The sequence below is a fragment of the Dasypus novemcinctus genome, chromosome 14 (assembly GCF_030445035.2).
Source record: "Dasypus novemcinctus isolate mDasNov1 chromosome 14, mDasNov1.1.hap2, whole genome shotgun sequence".
Taxonomy (NCBI): domain Eukaryota; kingdom Metazoa; phylum Chordata; class Mammalia; order Cingulata; family Dasypodidae; genus Dasypus; species Dasypus novemcinctus.
In genome coordinates this window covers 91,543,226-91,564,015 of record NC_080686.1, presented here as the reverse complement: position 1 = coordinate 91,564,015, position 20,790 = coordinate 91,543,226, and the positions used below count along the sequence as shown (strand labels likewise).

Here is a 20,790-nt window from a genome sequence, read left to right as displayed (position 1 = left end):
CAAATTACCATGTGGATACTATATTTTTTATAATTATTAGCACTAACATCATTATCATCATCATCATCATTGTCATCATCAGAGGCTTGTTCCAAGGTAAGCATTCAAGAGGTATTTGTTGAGTGTGAAATAGGCTGAATTAGTCACAGTCCAAAGTCCTAAAGAGAAACAAAACCCAGAAGAGTTTGGATGCAGAAAGGGAATCATCATCACATCAACACAGCTGACTTTCGCTGACCTGGTATGAAACAGGTGCCCCTAATAGGTCCTTTACAAAGACCCACAGGACTTTGCCACTGCCCCACTGACCCTCACTGAAATATCACCTTCAATGCGATTAAATGACTTGCTTGGGGTATTGTCACCACCATCAGCTATTATGTAGCCTTCACCCTACAGTTTTGTATTTTCAGATACTCTTTTACCTCTGCCTTCTTCATTCTTTCTGTCACACTTTCCAGGTGCCTGGCTTTTCTTTCTATATATATGTCAGAGATTGGCACTCTCCACAGCCTTAGTGCCAATTAATTCTTTGTTTACTTTGATTTCTAGCCAACAGCCAGTAACTCCCTTGGTTTTACTCCCAGTTGCTCAAATAAATAAACTAAATGTTAATTTGCTGCTCATTGGTTAAGATTAAGTGCAGCGACGGTGCAACCAGAAATATTTATGTTTTTCTAGTCATTCTCAGGAGCATGCTGGTAGTGCTGGGTTTTGTTTTGGTTGGACTTAGTGGAAGAAGAAGATGTTTTCTTCTTTGATGTCCTCTATCTCATCTGATTCTCCCAATAGCTTGACAAAGTAGACAGTACAGGAATTATTATCCATATTGCAGAGATGAGGAAACCAAGTTCAGGGCAATGAAATAACTTGTCCAAGACTACGCAGCTTGGAAGTAGCTTTACTGTGACTGGAACTCAGTAGTCCTGACTTCAAGTTCAATGAAACTCGTGCAAGTGGAGCTTGACTTCATTTCTCACCCACCATGTCATCATATGGAATAATAATAATAATGCTTTACAATATATATTTTCATAGCCTATAGACATTTTCTGATTCAGTGTTTTTCAGAATGTGTTCCATGGAACAGCAGTTGTATAAGACACAATAAGGGAAGCAGACGTGGCTCAACTGATAGAGTGTCCATCTACCATATGGAGGGTCCAGGGTTCGATTCCCAGGGCCTCCTGATTCGTGAGGTAAGCTGGTGCACAAGCAGTGCTGCCACATGCAAAGAGTGCTGTGCCACATAGGGGCGCCCCCGTGTAGGGGTGCCTCATGGGCAAGGAGTGTGCCCTGTAAAGAGAGCCACTCCACATAAAAAAAAAAAAAGTACAGCCCACCCAGGAGTGACTCTGCACACGTGGAGAGCTGACACAGCAAGATGATGCAACAAAAAAGAGACGCAGTTTCCCAGTACTGCCGGCTAATGTAAGCGGACTCAGAAGAACACACAACAAATGGACACAGAGAGCAGACAATGCGGGGAAGGGGAGAGAAATTTTTAAAAATAATAAGATACACTAAAAGGAAAAAATTCTATGGTCAAGTATGTCTGTCATATACTATACAATATACTATACATTATACCTGTCTTGGAGAGTCACAATGTTGATTAGCATATTAATTGGCATTTCCTAAACATAGTTGCGCAATGGAAAATTTTTTATTAACCTCTCTTGATTTTGTTTGAAACTACTATTCTGGAAACAAGATGTAGGGAATGCCATCTAAGGATTCTCAGTGCAATCCCAAGGAAAAAGAAGAATGAATATTCTTACCTTTTTTTTTTAAAGATTTATTTTATTTCTTTCTTTCCCCTTCCCCCCACCCCAGTTGTCTGTTCTCTGCTGCATGTTCTTCTTTTTGTCCACTTCTATTGTTGTCAGTGGCATAGGAACCTGTGTTTCTTTTTGTTGCATCATCTTGCTGAGTCAGTTCTCTGTGTGTGCAGTGCCATTCCTGAGCAGGCTGCACTTTCTTTTGCGCTGGGCGGCTCTCCTTATGGGATGCACTCCTTGTGTGTGGGGCTCCCCTAAGTGGGGATACCTCCACATGGCAGGGCACTCCTTGCACGCATCAGCACTGTGCATGGGCCAGCTCCACATGGGTCAAAGAGACCCAGGGTTTGAACCGTGGACCTCCCATGTGATAGACGGACACCCTAACCACTGGGCCAAGTCCGCTTCCCATTCTTCACTTTTTATAGCTGAAGAAGGCCATGCCTAGAGCTTGGACCATTATTCACCTGCAATCACTCTTGAGTGGCAGAGTGAGGTCTCTTCTTAGACTACAGGTCCAGAGCACTTTCTGTTAGCCTGTGCTGGTCCTGTGATGCTAGGAGTGATGCTAAAGGATCTTCACAAATAGGAAGCCACCACATCGTGGGTGCTCTATAGACAGATAACAGTTCGGGAGCTCTACTGTGATATTATTAATTTTCTCTAAGCAGTTGAGAGGAAGCACCAAGTCCCAGTAGGCCTAGAAAGAGTGAAAGCCACAACTATCCTGGTCAAGAATAAGTCAATCGGGGGACTTCCGGCAAGATGGTGGCTGAGTGAGCTTGCCTTGCCGTCTCTCCTGGGAAGAGGCAGCTGGGCACCGCTGGAGGTTCTCCGGGACCAGGTTTTTTCAGGATTTTTTCAGAGCAGGAAGTGTCTGGACATCGATTTGGTGGGAAGGTAACGGAAAGGACTGGTCTATAAGATATAATTTGGGACTTTTCAGGAGGGGGAGGCAAGATGGCGGCTGAGTGAACTTCCCGGTTACTAGCTCCTGGGGGGAATTGGCTGGGAGGCGTCGGAGACTCTTTGGGACCGGCTGTTTCGGGATTTTTCCTGGTCCGGAGGTGTCTGGACATCGATTTGGAGGGAAGGTAACAGAGAGGATCCATCTGTGAAATATACACGGAGATCCCAGCTACGTGTGGAGGACTCCCTCCTTGGGTAGGCGGAGCTGAGGAAGCTAGCACCGCGGCGGGTGGCGGGCAGGAGAGCCGAGCCGCGCTGTGCCGCGGCGGGCGGCGGGCGAAGGAGACAAGCCCAGCCGAGCCTAGCCGTGCCGCGGCGGGCGGCGGGCGGGAGAGCCGAGCCGCGCTGCGCCGCGGCGGCGGGCGGTGGGCGGGGAAGCCGAGTCCGGCCGAGCCCGGCTGAGCCGCGGCGGGCGGGGGGGCCGAGCCCAGCCACGCTGCACCGGGCGGTGGGCGGGAAAGCCAAGCCCAGCCGAGCCCAGCCGAGCCGCGGCGGGCGGCGGGCGGGGGACCGGAGCCCAGCTGAGCCCAGCCGAGCCTGGCTGCGGGGTTTCTGTTCTTTGTTGTTTTTTTGTTTTTGTTTTTGTTTTTTATTTTTTTATTTTTTTTTGTTGTTGTTGTTCTTGATGTTCTTTTTTTTTTTTTTTTAATCCTCTCTTTCTTGTCCCCAATATTCTTCTTATAGTTTTTACCTTAACAATACAATAGGTCCTACAGGAAATACCTCACATTTGCTGGGTTTCCTCACCCTCCACTGCCTCATTTCTCTGTGAATAGATTTAGCCTATCTACACTATCCCCTTTCCCCTACAACTTGATATCCTCCACCATCTGCTATCTCTCCTATATTCCATCTCCCTTTCTTTGATCCACAAAGTGTCTAACTCTTAATTTCTAATACCTTTGTTTAGTTTTCCATCTGGTATTCGTCCCTGAAACTATTACCTTTCTTTTCTCTTTCCCTCTCCCACGAAAACAATAGCCTCTTAGTACGTACCATATTCCTCCCATATTCAGTCATCTACCTCATTATAGGTACTTTCCTACTACTATAACTCTACACAATTTACATGATCTAACCTCCATCCTCCCAGAACTCATATTGTTGCTTTGTAAACATATATCACCAATACTACTTCACACTTTTTCCTTCCTTACACAATTGACTTTCCCCAGCACTAATACTTTCCTTTAAAGTGAGCTTAACTAGCAATAAGAAATTGGAATAAGAAGAACAAAGTGACAAAGAGAAGATATAACACTTACGCAAAAACAACAGCTAATTAATCTCCAAGACTAGACAAAGAAGCTAAGGAACTGATTAAACCCGTCAAGAAAAAATGTTGACAAGACAGCAACAAAAATCTACAAACCAAACCAGTAATCAGGAAAACATGGCTGAATCCAACCAACAAACTGAAAATCAGGAAGGGGGGCAGGACTTCGCACAAGCCATGAAAGATCTCAGAACATTTATCACTGACAAATTTGATGAAGTAATGAAAGAGGTTAACAGCGTGAAGACAACAATTGGAGGGGAAATTGCAGACATGCGCAAAAAAATAACAGATATGATGGAAATGAACACCACAATTCAAGAAATCAAAAATACACTTGCAGCAAATATCAGCAGACTAGAAGAGGCAGAGCAGAGAATTAGTGATGTGGAAGACAGTGCATTGGAAATCAAACAGATAGTAGAAGTGGTCAATAAAAAGGTAGAAAAAATCCAGATAGGACTTAGGGACCTGAATGATAATGCAAAACGCTCAAACATACGTATTATAGGCATTCCAGAAGGAGAAGAGAAGGGAAAGGGGTCAGAAGGAGTGTTGCAGGAAATAATGAATGAAAACTTCCCAAATCTACTGAAAGAGACAGATGTACATATCCAAGAAGCACAGCGCACTCCACTGGTCATAAACCCCAACAGGCCCACCCCAAGACATATACTTGTCAAATTATCCAATGCTCAAGACAAAGAAAAAATTCTAAAAGCAGCAAGAGAAAAGAAAACCATCACATACAAGGGAAGCTCCATAAGATTAAGTGCTGATTTCTCATCTGAAACGATGGAGGCAAGAAGGCAGTGGTATGATATAGTCAAGGTACTAAAGGAAAAAAATCTCCAACCAAGAATACTCTATCCAGCTAAACTAGCATTCAAAAATGATGGAGAGTTCAAAATATTCACAGATAAACAGAAACTGAAAGAGTATATCAACAAGAAACCTCCCCTTCAAGAAATTCTTAAGGGAATTCTGCAGGAAGAAAGGAAAAAACAGGACAGTCAGAGATGGAGGAGAGTGTAAAAGCAACAAGAAAGACAAAAATAGAAGGGGAAAATAAAATAATACAAACAAAATATAACAAACACAAATCCAACCAAAATATGGCTACCATAAATAACTCTCTAAACGTAATAACACTGAATGTCAACGGATTAAACTCACCTATCAAAAGATTCAGAATGGGACACTGGATAAGGAAATACGACCCATCTTTATGCTGCCTACAAGAGACACATCTTAGACCCAGAGACTCATGGAGGTTGAAAGTGAATGGCTGGAAAACAATCATACAAGCAAACAACAACCAAAAAAAGGCAGGAGTAGCTATATTAATATCAGACAAAATAGACTTTAAATGCGAAACAATTGTGAGAGACAAAGAAGGATACTATATTTTAGTGAAAGGGACAATTTGTCAAGAAGATCGAACAATCATAAATATTTATGCTCCTAACAAGGGTGCCTCTAAATATGTGAGGCAAATGCTGGAAAAACTAAGTGAAAGAATAGATGCATCTACAATTATAGTGGGGGATTTTAATACACCACTATCAACTCTGGACAGAACATCTCAAAAGAGAATCACTAAAGAAACAAAACATTTGAACAGTATATTAGAAGAGCTGGATCTAATAGACATATATAGATCATTACACCCAAACACAGCAGGATATACATTTTTCTCAAGCGCACATGGAACATTCTCCAAGATTGACCATATGCTAGGCCACAAAGAAAGGCTTAATGAATTCAGAAAGATCGAAATCATACAAAACAATATCTCTGACCACAGTGGAGTCAAGCTGGAAATTTGCAAGGGACAGAGACCCAGACTTCACACGACAATTTGGAAATTAAACAGCACACTCTTAGAAAAACAGTGGGTCAAAGAGGAAATCTCAAAAGAAATCAATGACTACCTTGAAACAAATGATAATGATAACACAACATACCAAAATTTATGGGATGCAGCAAAAGCGGTACTGAGAGGGAAATTTATAGCCATAAATTCATATATCAAAAAAGAAGAAAGAGCAGAAATTGAAGAATTAACTGCACATTTGAAGGAATTAGAAAAACAACAACAAAGTAACCCAACAGGAAGAAGAAGGAAGGAAATAACAAAGATAAGAGCAGAACTAAATGAAATAGAAAATAAGAAAGCACTTGAAAAAATAAACAAGACCAAGAGCTGGTTTTTTGAGAAGATCAACAAAATTGACAAACCTTTAGCGAGACTAACAAAGAAAAAAAGAGAAAAGATGCAAATACACAAAATAAGAAATGAGAAAGGTGATATCACCACTGACCCCACAGAAATAAAGACTATCATAAGAGGATACTTTGAAAAACTATATTCCAACAAAAATGACAATTTAGAGGAAATGGACAAATTCCTAGAAATACATAAGCAGCCCATACTGACGAAAGAAGAAATTGATGATCTTAACAAACCAATCACAAGCAAAGAGATAGAATCAGTCATTAAAAATCTCCCAACTAAGAAGAGCCCAGGGCCAGACGGCTTCACAGGGGAATTCTACAAAACATTCCGGAAAGAACTAACACCAATCCTGTTGAAACTATTCCAAAAAATCGAAACAGAAGGAACACTGCCTAATTCCTTCTATGATGCCAACATTACCCTAGTACCAAAGCCAAACAAAGACACCACAAGAAAGGAAAATTACAGACCAATTTCTCTAATGAACCTAGACGCAAAAATACTTAACAAAATACTTGCTAATCGTATTCAACAACACATTAAATGAATTATACACCATGACCAAGTGGGATTTATCCCAGGTATGCAAGGATGGTTCAACATAAGAAAATCAATCAATGTAATACACCATATAAACAGATTGAGAGAAAAAAACCACATGATTATATCTATAGATGCAGAAAAGGCATTTGACAAAATACAGCACCCCTTCCTGATAAAAACACTCCAAAAGATCGGAATACAAGGAAACTTTTTGAACATGATAAAGAGTATATATGAAAAACCTAAAGCCAACATTGTTTACAATGGCGAAGTCCTGAAATCCTTCCCTCTAAAATCAGGAACAAGACAAGGATGCCCATTGTCTCCGCTCCTATTTAACATTGTCTTGGAAGTACTGGCTCGAGCACTGAGACAAGAACCAGATATAAAAGGCATTCAAATTGGAAGGGAAGAAGTCAAAATTTCATTATTTGCAGATGACATGATCCTATATATAGAAAACCCTGAGAGATCTTCAACAAAGCTCCTAGAACTCATAAATGAGTTTAGCAAAGTCGCAGGTTATAAGATCAATGCGCAAAAATCAGTAGCATTTCTATACACCAATAATGAGCAAGATCAGGAGGAAATCAAGAAACAAATACCATTCACAATAGTAAATAAAAAAATCAAATACTTAGGAATAAATTTAACTAAAGAGGTAAAAAACTTATACATCGAGAACTATACAAGATTGTTCAAGGAAATCAAAGAAGACCTAAATAAATGGAAGAATATTCCCTGTTCATGGATAGGAAGACTGAATATTATTAAGATGTCTATCCTACCAAAACTGATCTACACATTCAATGCAATCCCAATAAAAATCAACACAGCCTTCTTTAAGGAACTAGAAAAACTAACTATGAAATTTATTTGGAATAAAAAGAGGCCCCGAATAGCCAAAGACATATTGAAAAAGAAAAACGAAATAGGAGGAATCACACTTCCTGACTTCAAAACATACTACAAAGCTACAGTAGTGAAAACAGCATGGTACTGGCATAAGGAGAGACACACAGACCAATGGAATCGAATTGAAAGTTCAGATATAGAACCTCATGTATATAGCCATATAATATTCAATAAAGCCACCAAACCCTCTCAACTGGGAGAGAATGGCCTATTCAACAAATGGTGCCTGGAGAACTGGATAGCCATATGTAGAAGAATGAAAGAGGATTACCATCTCACACCTTATACAAAGATCAACTCTAGATGGATCAAAGACCTAAATATAAGAGCCAAGACCATAAAGACCTTAGAAAGCAGTGTAGGGAAACATCTACAGGACCTTGTAATAGGAAATGGCTTCATGAATATCACACCAAAAGCACGAGCAGCAAAAGAACAAATAGATAAATGGGACTACCTCAAAATTAAAGCCTTCTGCACCTCAACGGAGTTTGTCAAGAAAGTAAAAAGGGAACCCACACAATGGGAGAAAATATTTGGCAACCATATATCTGATAAGAGACTTATAACTTGCATATATAAAGAACTCATATATCTCGAAAACAAAAAGATAAACAACCCATTTAAAAAATGGGAAAAAGATTTAAACAGACACTTCTCCAAAGAAGAAATACAAATGGCTAAAAAGCACATGAAAAAATGCTCCAAATCCCTAGCTATCAGGGAAATGCAAATCAAAACTACAATGAGATACCATCTTACTCCCATAAGATTGGCAGCCATGAAAAAAACAGTAGAATACAAATGCTGGAGAGGATGTGAAGAAAGGGGAACACTCATCCATTGCTGGTTGGAATGCAGAAGGATCCAACCATTCTGGAGGACAGTTTGGCACTTTCTCAAAAAATTATCCATAGATTTGCCATATGACCCAGCAATACCACTGCTGGGTATATACCCATCAGATCTGAAAACAAGGACACAAACTGATATATGTACACCAATGTTCATAGCAGCATTGTTCACCATCGCCAAAAGTTGGAATCAATCCAAAAGTCCATCAACAGATGAGTGGATCAATAAAATGTGGTATATACACACAATGGAATACTACTCAGCTGTAAGAACCAATACACTACAATCGCACGTGATAACATGGATGAACCTTGAGAATCTTATGTTGAGTGAAGCAACCCAGGCATTGAAGGACAAATACTATATGACCTCAATGATATGAAATAAGTTAACTGCCTCAGAGAGCTAGAGTCTGGAAAAGTGGCTTACTGGAAATCGGGGGGTGGAGGAAAGATGTGAGTTAATGTCTGTAGGGGTGGAATCTGTGATGAGCTGGGGGTAAGTATGAGCACAAAGAAGGGACAAAATGGGGGCAAGGGGTTACCTTCGGGTGGGGTTTTCTGGGCTTGAGGGGGGCTGGGGATGGGAAGAGGGGTAATATGGTCCAAGAAATAGGTGGGAGGGAGGGGCAACATACAAACATGGGAGAGTGCCAGAAGTTCGTTGAGAACTAAATGTTGAGTAAAACGTATCAAAGTATAAATAGGAGGGTCACCTGGTTAGGACGCTCAGGGGGTATGGTCTGATGCGGGACGGACTCCGGAGGGAATAGCTGAAGGCTCATTTTGCCAAGGTGGGTTCTACCATTGGGTGGGGTGGACCCATATCCTGGGGAAGACTAATGCCGTCGAATAGAGAGAACTGTATCTCTCGTGAGAAAGGACGGCTTCCAGGGCATTAGATTGGCAGGCGTTGTGGGCCCTAAGGGGAGGGGAAAATGGACGTGCAATGGATGGAACAAAGGTAAATAAGGGGGCAAAAGAGGACTTATGTGAGAGTACACGAGGATGAATATAAAACAGCTAATATTACACCAAAAACATATAGGGGACGACAGACTAATAATGAAAACCATAAGACAAAACATAGGATAACTAAAAAATTTAGAAAACTGTACAACCTAAAGTATGGACCACATAGTAAGCACAAATGTTACCTTGTTTGAAAACTATAGTTTCGGAATCTGTACATCAGTTTCAGGAAATATGATATGAATAAGTTAAAAGATTATTGCTGTGGAAGGGAAAAGGTTTTATGGTGGATCTGGGGAAATACTGTATATTGTATATATGAATTTTGGTGATCTAAGACTCCTCTGAAGCTGACATTATGTTGGGATTCACTTTACGGGAAGTTTTGGATCACAGAGTGGTTCTACAATGGCAGTGGAGGAATACTGATATGGGATGTTATTGACAGGATATATATGGTTGACAGGGAGTTATACAGGGCATATGCCCAGGGTATATGGTAATGTCTATATATACTCATAGTGGAAACAATTAAAAACAACAGCTGGGGGGGTACTGGGCTCCTGGCCGGGGGGGTCACTGTTGTGGGCCCTGGGAGAGCAGCGGCAATCTTCCAGGTGCAACGGCAAGAACCAGGAAGGAAGGAGGGCCCAACAGTGGGCTCTTGATACTAATGGCTACACTTTTGAGCCTATGCACCTGCAATAAGAACAAGGCCTAGAGTAGCATTGTGCCTGGGGGTTTCCTCCTGACAGCCTTCATGTTACTCAAATGTGGCCACTCTCACAGCCAAACTCAGCGTGTAGATGTGATGCATTCCCCCCAGCGTGGGACACGACACCCGGGGATGAGCCTCCCTGGCACCGAGGGATCACTACCACATACCAGCTGAAGAAGCAACTAGAAAATGACCTTGAATTAAAGATTCAATGCGGAACAGCAGAATATACCTGTCTACATATAATAACATGACTTCGGGAAGCGGTTTGACCTAATGTAAGGGGGAAATGGAAAGGAGAAATGAGATTATAAGGCTGTGAGTCTCTAAAAAAGAGTCTGGAGGTTGTCAGAAGGAATAGCCCTATGTACAACTGAACAGAGTCTAAGAGACAGATAAGGTAGATACAACCCCAGGTATTGGTTCTTTTGAGGGATAAAGAGACCCACGGGTTCTATGGTCATGGCAGAAGGGGTTCACTGCCATGACAGATGGCCCTTCTTTGGAGCTGGTGTTTCTGCGTGATGGAAATGGACTCAGAGGGGATCTCTTTTCACAAGACTTGCATGCTACTTTATTGGAATTGTAGTTGGTGCTGGGTTTAAGATATATGTAGGGGATTTGAATCTCTGGACTGATAATATGACACCCAGGCCCAGAGCCTCAACAGACTTCAGCTCCTACACTTTGACTTATTGGACTTACTCCACTCAGCTAACATGGAGTTGAAGAAGGTCAACCACCACAACATGGAGCCTAGAGTGTCTACAACTAGAAGCGGGAAGAGTGCATCCAGTACCCATGTGGAATCTAAACCCTCACTTGACATAGGTGTGCAATGGACACAACCAATCCAATGTCCACAGAGAAAATGTGGAATGGGTGTGGGAACGGTAGCCATGGGGGCTGCTGGGTGTGGGGAACGGGAGGAAGAGATGAGATGTGGAGGCGTTTTCGGGACGTGGAGTTGTCCTGGATAGTGCTTCACGGACAATTACGGGACACTATAGATCCCCCCAGGGCCCACTGGATGGAACGTGAGAGAGTCTGGGCTATGATGTGGACCATTGACTATGGGGTGCAGTGATGCTCAGAGATGAACTTACCAGGTGCAATGGATGTATCACGATGATGGGAGAGAGTGTTGCTGTGGGGGGAGTGGGGGGCGAGGGCGGTGGGGTTGAATGGGACCTCATATATTTTTTTTAATGTAATTAAAAAATAATAATAATAAATAAATATTAAAAAAAAAAAAAAGAATAAGTCAATCATGAAGGCCCACAGTGAGTGTTTACATGATGTGATTTCTGCCCAGTGCTCTGAAGATCTAAGTAAACAAAGTTTAAAAAGTACAGGTAAGTGGCAGGACTAACTATGACTCTCTTAAGGTAGCCAAATGTCTCATCATCTAATCAGTTACACTCATGCATGGATGAACCAGATTCCCACTGTCCCTATCTACCATACAGCAAAACCACAGCCAAGGGAACAGACTTGGTAGAATCAGTGGGGAAAGCAAACCCTGTTGAACTTGACTTTAGTCTGGCATGGTGAAGGGACAAGAGAGGTGTAGAATAAGTGGGAGACCCTTGCTGCCTCCCCCACTAGAACCTTACTGTAAAGGACATGGCAATGGCTGCCCAGAGATGACGACCTCCTAAATGCCAGAACCTGTGACTTTTATCATCCATGGTAGAAGGGGCTTTGCAGAAGTGAATAACTTCAAGATCAGGAGATGGGGAGAGGATCCTGGATTATCCAGTTGGGTCCAGTGTGATCATAAAGATTCTTAGAGGAAAGAGGCATGAGGTTCAGGGTCAGAGAAGGAGGTGTGGGAATAAAAGCAGAGGTCAAATATGTCATACTACTGACACTGAAGATGGAGGAAGGGGCCACAAGCCAAGGAATGCTGGCAGTCTCTAGAAGTTGGAAAAGGCAAGGGAACAGATTCTTCTTTCAAGCTTCCAAAAGAAATGCAGCCCCCACTGACCTTTTTCAGAAATGTAAAACAATAAATTTGTGTTATTTTTAAGACACTAAGCTTGCGGTAATTTGTTATAGCAGCAATAATAGACTCACACATACTCTCTTTTAAAAGCAATGTATACTTATTCCAAATAACCAATCTGCCCACTTTTCCCTATCTCCATCACTGCCCTCATCCAAGTTTCCATTACCTCTTGCCTAGAACATTGCAGAAGTCAACCAGGACTTCCTATATCTCTTTGACCCCTTCTAGTGTCTTCTCCAGAGTTCAGCCAGAGAGATATTTGAAAAATGGGAATCTGGTCACACCACTGCATTGGTATTAAAACACATCACTGGCTTCCAGTGGTACTTTGATATTTTGGATGAAGAACTCCTATGAGGATCATCCTGACTGGGTCCTACTCACCTCCCCAGCACAGCTTAGTCCATACTCTTAGCACCTGTCACCTTTCGGCTCTTGTGTCCCCATGTTCCCTCCTGTCAGGGTATCTTGCCCATACTTTCCCCTACTGAGGATGCTCTTCCTTCCTCTCATTACTTAAGGGATTCATAGCAATCCTTTCCATATCACCCCAATTGTCATGACATGCATTTATTCATAGATTTAGTCATTCATTCAATAAATATCAGCATGCTGATATGTGTCAAGGGGTGTTTTAGGCCTGGAAGATACAGCGGGAAATAAAACATTAAAGTGCCAGTTCTAACAGAGCTCATATTTATTCAGATAATAAATGAGTAAACATAGCAGAAAAGATGGTGGTATATTCCAGAAAATAATAAAACAGGGTAGGGGACAGGGAGTGTTTGGGATGGATAGCTGCCTTTTATTTATTTATTTTTTTTAAAGAATTATTTTTTATTTATTCCCCCCCCCCCCCCCCCGCCCAGTTGTCTGCTCTCTGTGTCCATTTGCTGTGTGTTCTTCTGTGATCGCTTCTATCCTTATCAGCGGCACCGGGAATCTGTGTTTCTTCTTGGTGCGTCATCTTGTTGTGTCAGCTCTCCATGTGTGCGGCGCCATTCCTGGGCAGGCTGCACTTTCTTTTGCACTGGGTGGCTCTCCTTATGGGGTGCATTCCTTGCACATGGGGCTCACCTACATGGGGACACCCCTGCATGGCACAGCATTCCTTGTGCGCATCAGCACTGCGCATGGGCCAGCTCCACACAGGTCAAGGAGGCCCAGGGTTTGAACCGTGGACCTCCCATGTGGTAGGCGGATGCCCTATCCATTGGGCCAAGTCCACTTCCCTGGCTGCCTTTTAAAACAAGGGATTCAAGCAGGTCTCTCTGGTAGCAACTTCTGCACAGAGGGAGTGAGTCATACAGCTACCTGGAAACTGAACGTTTCAGGTGGAAGGGATCATCACTGCAAAGGCCCTGGGGTGGCCACACATTTGAGAAAGTGCAAGGAGGCCCAAGAGACTGGAGCAGGGTGAGTGGTGTGAGGGGCATGGAGGAGAGACTCAGGGAAGGCTAAGAAATGTGGTTGGGAAGGTGGTGGGGTACAGAGCACTTTGACTTTGTCCAAAGAAGATGAGATGCCCTGGAGAGTTGGGAATAGAGGAGTTCTATGATCTGAAGCTGACTCTGGTTGCTTATGAAGAATAGACCACAGAGAAGTGAGACCAGATCCTAACAATACAGGCAAGAGACTGTGGGGATCTGAGTGAGGGGGATAGTATGGTGAGGGCGAGAGGAAAGTGGATTCTGGATGCATTTCAAATGCAGAGCCAACTGGATTCCCTGGTGGACTGGAAGTAGGATGTGAGACAGGGGAGGAGGTATGGGTGACTAAGATTTTGGGCTTGAGCAACTAGATGAATAGAATTGACCCTTCCTTAGGGAAGACTTCCTTGGACTAATAACTTCAAGACTACCCTTGCAGCCTTTTAGAGCATCTTTTATAGCAGAGTTCTCATCCCATTCAGAGTTCTTATCAGGTTTAGTTTTATCTTTATTGGGGAGTTTTAACAATGGCTCATCTTCTATTTTGCTTACTTGATAGGTATTTGTTGAATAAATGAATGGGCAGGCACTAGCACACAGTAAGTACCTAAGATAAATGCCACATGATTAATCAACCTACCATGAAGGTATTATTCATATTATTAATTGATCTAGAATGCCATGGGAGGCTGGAGTAGTGGTGTGGTAGAAGAGTAACTGCTGATGAGAAAGAGGAAATGGTCAAAAGACCCAGTTCTCATCACAGACTTGCCACTGTATTTCTGAGTCAGCCTTGGGCAAGTCCCTTCCCTCTCTCAGTCTAGTTTCTCTGATCCCATCCAACAAAGGGCTGAACACTACAATTTCAATCAGCCTTGCATCTCCCGTCATCCATGAGTTGTCTAAGTGGAAGCCTATAGAAAGTGTTCTACAGCACTGCGCAGTACACATGTCTTATTAAAGTGTTCCATTATCTAACATAGGTTAAGCCCTTTGAGGATGCAGAAAGGAGAAATGCAGTGGTGTCTAGAGTCACCAAGAAGACTTCCTTGAGGTTTCCCTTCCTCTTCCTTCCAAATGGCTGAAGTAACAGAGGAATATGGCAGCTTTTGGTGAAGAAGAAACATGTTTTCTGACTTTCATTACTTCCAGGCCATCTGGCAAGACTGCAGTAGGAGCTGGCTTCTTTCCTGCCCCAAAATAGAGTCACTTGCTATTCTAGACCTCATCATCCTCTGAATCACTCTTAGTCCACCTTAAACTGCCTTTCTTTTTACTTCCAGTTAGGAATCTACTAAAACAGCTTCCCCATTGGGGCCTTTCTTGAGCCATCCCCCCATAGGGTGGTGTTCGGTTCATGGATCTGGACCTCCTACACTACCAGAGTCCTCACCACAGTGCAGGGAACCGATCTACAGGATTTCATCAGTGCTTTCTCGGGATCCTCTCCCATGGAGTTCTGCTAAGCTGCAAATGATTTTGGGTTTCGGTTTATTCATTTTTGTTTTCCATCTGACTACGCAGGGCAAGCATGTACCCTGAGAGTTTCTCTCCCAGGGGACCATCCACACCAATATTGGTTTCCTTGGTGCAGGTGTTTTAAGAGTCCCCCAATGCTGAGACCCTGTTCTCCTCTTCCTTTCCCCAGAAGAGGTCACTGCCTGATTAAGAAAAACAGTAGCTTTACCCCAACCCCCAGTTGGCCATTACCATCTAATCCACAGTCCTCATTGGTTAATAACCAAGCCCAAAGAAGTCACCCTGTCTTCCCTAATGTTCTTGCCATTGATTTTATTATCATTGCAATTGTGGAAAATATTCATGGCACCATCTGATTATCACCTCATTAGTCTTGCTTTGCAAAGACCCCAGCATGACAATCATTTTATTTTCTCATCAAAATCCCCTCTGAGGCTGCTTAGTCTAGTTTATACATGAGAAGACCTCAGGACAAAGAGATAAACTGGCTTGCACAAAGACTGTCAAGAGTAACAGACTAGATGAGAATCCATGTCTCCTGATAACCAGGTCAGGTATGCAAAGAAAAGGTGTCAGTTTCATTTCCTGAGCTACCCTTCTAAGGCCTGAAGACTAGAACATGGTAACCATTCAAGTTGAAAGACAAGATGGGAAATGATTTGAAGGCCAATGGCTTAGCTAAAGGCAACTCAACATTCTTTCCAGCTTCAGTATTCCCTAAAAACAAACAATGGAAACCGTGCTACAAAGATGGTGGCAGAAGACCCCAAACTCACAATCTGCCACGGGAATGGGATCAAAAAGCAACCAATGCACCATGATTCTTTGCCATAGAATGAAATACCTGAGTCTTGCAATATATCAAGCAAGAGAAAAATGGGGACAGAGAGTTACTAGAAGTTTATCAGAGGCTCACATTGACAGGAGACTGGAAAACAAGAAACATAGAGAATTAGAGGGTTAAGAAGAAGGACACTCAAAGCTCGCAGTGATGTGTAGGAGGAATAAGGCAACTGGATATCACCACCAAAGCTGCCTTGGACAGAAATGAATCTGACCATTTAACTTTGGGATATAAACTTAGGATTAAAAATCTCAAAGGCAGGAGTCATACAGTCATCATCAAAATCCCAGAAGCAAGGGGACAGAGGCATACAATAGATCAACCCTTGCACATTTGCTCAGTTCTGGCTGCCCAGGGATGAAGATAGGAAGGACAAAAACTCTCTGACTTCTGTGATTTAGAAGGAGGCTACTGCTTTCCAACAAGACTAAGGTATGAAGAAAGAGATTCTGTACCAACAAAGAAGGCAGTGGGAGGCTGGACAGCTCCCCAAAGAAAAGTCTACCACAGTCTCATACACAAAGAGGTTGGTGGGCATCCTTAAAAGTCCAGTGGTTCTTCCAAAGAGCCCAGAAGATGAGGGGCATTCTAGCATCCTTCATCATTATTAATAATTCCTACAATTTAATAAGCACCTACTCTGGATTGAGCAAGGTAGTAGGTGTTACATACATTTATAATTACATTTTGTTTTCAAACAAATGCAAGGCATTTATTAATTCTCCTTCACAGCTGAGGGACCTGAGAGGCAAGAGAGGCAAGATAACTGTTCCAGGTCACAGGGTACAATTAGAAGTAGAACTCGTATCTACTTAATTATGCAAAGCTGCATCTCTTTCTGCTACCCAACACCATGCTCTCCAGGGATAGACCAGGTAAGCTTGTATTTCTATAGCAAGAGTACTTTGATGAGGAGGAATGAAGACCCCATGAGAATCAAGTTAGAGAGGATGCTGTTGATAAGGGTTTGAACCAAGTTGGTATCTTAAATCACACCCAAAATTGGGAGGGACTTAATAAACCAGTGGGATAATCCCAAAAGTGCACTGATCCCAAGTTTCATTTTTAGTAGATGGCTCAAAAATCAATAGGCAAATATTTGTTGAACAAGATGCTGTGTTATGTACTGTGGAGGATCCAAGAATGTGTAAGCCAAAAGCTTTCTTTCTTTTCATTCAAGCATCTTGAAATCTGATTGCTTCAGTATTTGCTTAAATAGGGAGTGAGCAATTTGAATTATATTATTTCAGTTATTAGGTTTAAGGGTTCCAGGGAAGGACAGTAAGGAGAGGTTCACAGAAGATCCTTCCCTGAGCTTTCCACTGAATATTAGATTTGAACAAGTGAAATGGAGATGGGAGGGGAAATGATATAAACCAAGGCTCAAAGACAGTAAGGAGTTCAATCCAGCTGGAGTTGAGAGTTTATAATATCACATAGTGAAAGAGAAATTTAAAAAGCAGGTTGAGAACATGCATATGCATGGATTTGAACCCCATGTAAAGGAGCTTGCATTTCTATTGCAATTGATAGAACTCTGAAGAAGGTATTTCAACTAGTGAGGGACATGTCCAGCACTTGCTCTAGTCGTTGGAGCCTAGCAGTTACCCAATGCATGTTTACTAAGTAAATGTGTGAGCAAACGAATGTATGCTGAGTACAGGATGTGCACAGAGAGAAAGAGAAAGAAGACAGGGACACCAATGTGGAGCCTGTTGCAGCAGCAATCTAGATGATACAGGGTGATGTTGGTAGAACTAGAGAAGTTACGGAAAGTATGGCATCAATGACAAAAATATCATAAAGGGAAGAGAAGAAAGATTATTTTAAAATGCACCCATTATTTTCTGAGTGATACTTTATACTAAAAATGGAGGGGTAAAACCTTCTAATGACCCCAAAATTTAGTAACCTATAATTCTACCAGTGGAATGTTTATTCCTGTCTCTGGCAGTCCAAAGAGGTAGGTAGGGGAAAAAATGGAGAAGTAGAATTAAAAAGTAGAAAGTAAAAGTATAAAAAAAAATCATGCATTATAGCTTTGGAGTCAATATCTCACCTTTATCCTAATAGTATAAATGATGCTCAATTAACCTGTGGTGAATAAGTAAATAAGAAAAGCAAGTCTTACTGTGATGAGTTTGCAGATGGGAAAATTGAAACTTGGAGGAGCCAAATATCTCAGTGATTTGACTCCTGGCCAACTGACTACAAGTCCCATATTTCTTCTATTATCCCATATGGCAGAAGAAAGGAGGAAACAAGAAAGAGGGATAAAAAGAACAATGCAATTGGAGGAACTCTCATGAGTAAATGCCTCACTTAACAGTTGGTGGGGCTGTCCCATGGCTGGGAATCATGGCTGCACATATACAGTAAGCTTTTCTCATGGTCACAGTCATGGACACTCACCTGCTTAATTAGGAGGATAGCCATGAATGCTGATTCATTTTCTCTCCTGCAAGAAAACAAATTGGTTTTTCAAAAAATGCATAAGTTGCATAAATACAGTTGTTATTTTTTAACAAGGCTGTGTTGGGTCAATAAACACCCACTTTCTCCATTTCTCCTTTCGACATCACTCAGTCATCAAATTGCAGCAGAGGTTAGAAAACTCTCACCCAAGCCAATAAGCTCCAGAATTACATAATGCTACAGTCATTCCCATCAAACAAGACCTTGCAGTTGGGAACAAGTCCCTTGGCAAGAGCCAAGAGCGCTGAGCTCCCCTCCCTGGAAGGACCAGTACTCTGGGAGAGGGCAGAGTTCCCTGTGTCAATAGCATCCTTCTCCATGACACATAATTTGCCGGGGGGTTGACAGAGATTTCATAAAAGCTTTACGAGACCCAGTGGGGAACAAAGGCGCTGAGCCACAGTTGCTTCATAAAGACCAGCTGTTGCCATAAGTCCCTAACAAAGGTTGAACAGAAAGGTTAGCGGCATTCCTTTCTTGCATCTATCAGGTCTGAGGAAGCACCAACAAGCAGTGCTTCTTCATTATGATTCATGCAGACCCATTGAGTTATGCTGGCAAGCTGGAAAAGACCCAGAATTAGCCTCCACCAAAATGGGCCACTTCTTGGAAATTACAACGTGGGAAATATATAGTTTACACCATAACAGCTTTTAGCCTCACTAAAAGTTCACAAGGTACACTTTATCTATGCCACGTTTGCCTTGTCTCCAACCCCCTGGCAATGCTACTACTCAGCCTTGCTCCCTAAGGAAGACGGCTTCTTTCTGAGACCAGAAATCTGTTGTTAATGAATTGGGCAAAAACTTTTATGGACCAGAGTGACCCAAGAGTATGGGTAGAGCATTGGTGTATCTGTAATGGGTTATTATAGCCAGGATATAGCTCCCCTCAGTCCTGCCAGCAGCTGCAGCCCCAGGGAAGACCACCTCCAGCAGTTTCTTCTCTTTACCCCAATTCACCACATAAAAGGTAACCTTTCTTACATGTGCCATGGAATGAAAAAAACAAAACAAAACAAAACAAAAAAAACAACCATGTAGGGAAGCACTGTCATAAATTATAGATAGATTATTAGAGGAAGAACTCAATGAAGTATTGCTGAAAAGTAATTAGGCAGTATTTATCAAAAGCCTTAAAAAGTGCATGCCCTTTAAACCAGAAATGCCACTACTAATGATTTGTTGTATGGAAAGATAAAAGTATAAGGATGTTCATCACAGTGTTGGGAAAATTAGAAACAACCTATATACATCTACAATAGATTTGGTTAAGCACATTATGGTAGACAAATATAATATAATATTCAGCAGTCATTTAAAAGGGGGCAAAAATCTATTCATGGATCTGGCGAGAAGTTTATGATAAGAAAGGGGAAAAGAGATTTAAAAATAATAATTGGAGTAGTATTATAATTTTGTTAAAAAATACCTTTAAGTAGACATATATTTATAAATGTATATAAAAAGAATCTGTGGAGTGATGGAATATGAATAGCCTGCTATATAATTTCTCTTATGGCAACAGTATTGCCTTTAAAAAAATGGTACTTCTGGAGTTAGGCAAAGCTAAACCTTATGCTTATGGAAGCATAAGGGAGAAAATCTTCCCTGCAGCAGAAGGTCCTTTCTGGGATCTGGCCCTTAGGAAAAAGGTCCCTTAGAAATTAAGCATTAAATAAAGTGCTTTCCTTCTGGGCCTTTTCTTCCTTGAGATTCTTCCCTAAAATATAGGAGACTTGTAAGCCGTAAGTGTGAGCTAGCTAGGATAAGAACAGGTCAAGGTGTTTTCACTGAATTCTAGGTCATTTTCTTTGTACAATTTCTTAGGGAGTTGTAAAAATCTTTTCAAAGTTCCAACCTGTCCCGGGAGCCAATAATAATGAGACTAATAACCACCATTTGTAGGGCCAGGTGCTTTGCATCCACAGCTGTGTAAGATGGGGGGTTGGGGATCTCCCTGACACGAAACAAGAGCTAACATTTCTGAGCACTTATGCCAAGCCAGAAAGGCCCCTGCTTGTATTTTCACTTCATCCTCACAGCAACCCTAAGAAGTAAGTACTGTCATCATCTTCACTTCACAGCTGAGTAAACCGATGGGGTACCACAGAGAAGTAGGGCTGCTTGTCCGAGGGTGCACAGGTTGTAATTGCTGAAGATGAGATTAGTATGCAGGTTGCTTGACCTTGGGGGCTCTAACCCCTAAGCTCTTCTCCCAAATGGCAGGAATACAAGAAGGAGGTACAGCCACATCAGGTCCATGTGTTAAATTGGGAAGCAGA

General features: G+C 42.0%; 1 long non-coding RNA gene across 10 annotated transcripts in view; it reads right to left on the bottom strand.

Annotated features, from left to right (window-relative positions):
- The window catches only part of LOC101412618 (uncharacterized), a 405,636-nt gene that overhangs the window by 39,766 nt on the left and 345,080 nt on the right, over positions 1–20,790 (bottom strand). For 9 of the 10 annotated variants that reach the window (XR_011645691.1, XR_011645694.1, XR_011645696.1 and 6 more), the window contains one exon: positions 18,444–18,489. This is a non-coding gene — a long non-coding RNA (uncharacterized lncRNA). Of the gene's footprint in view, positions 1–47; positions 159–18,443; positions 18,490–20,790 lie in introns of all 10 variants that reach the window. The other variant, XR_011645693.1, reaches the window with a different exon arrangement.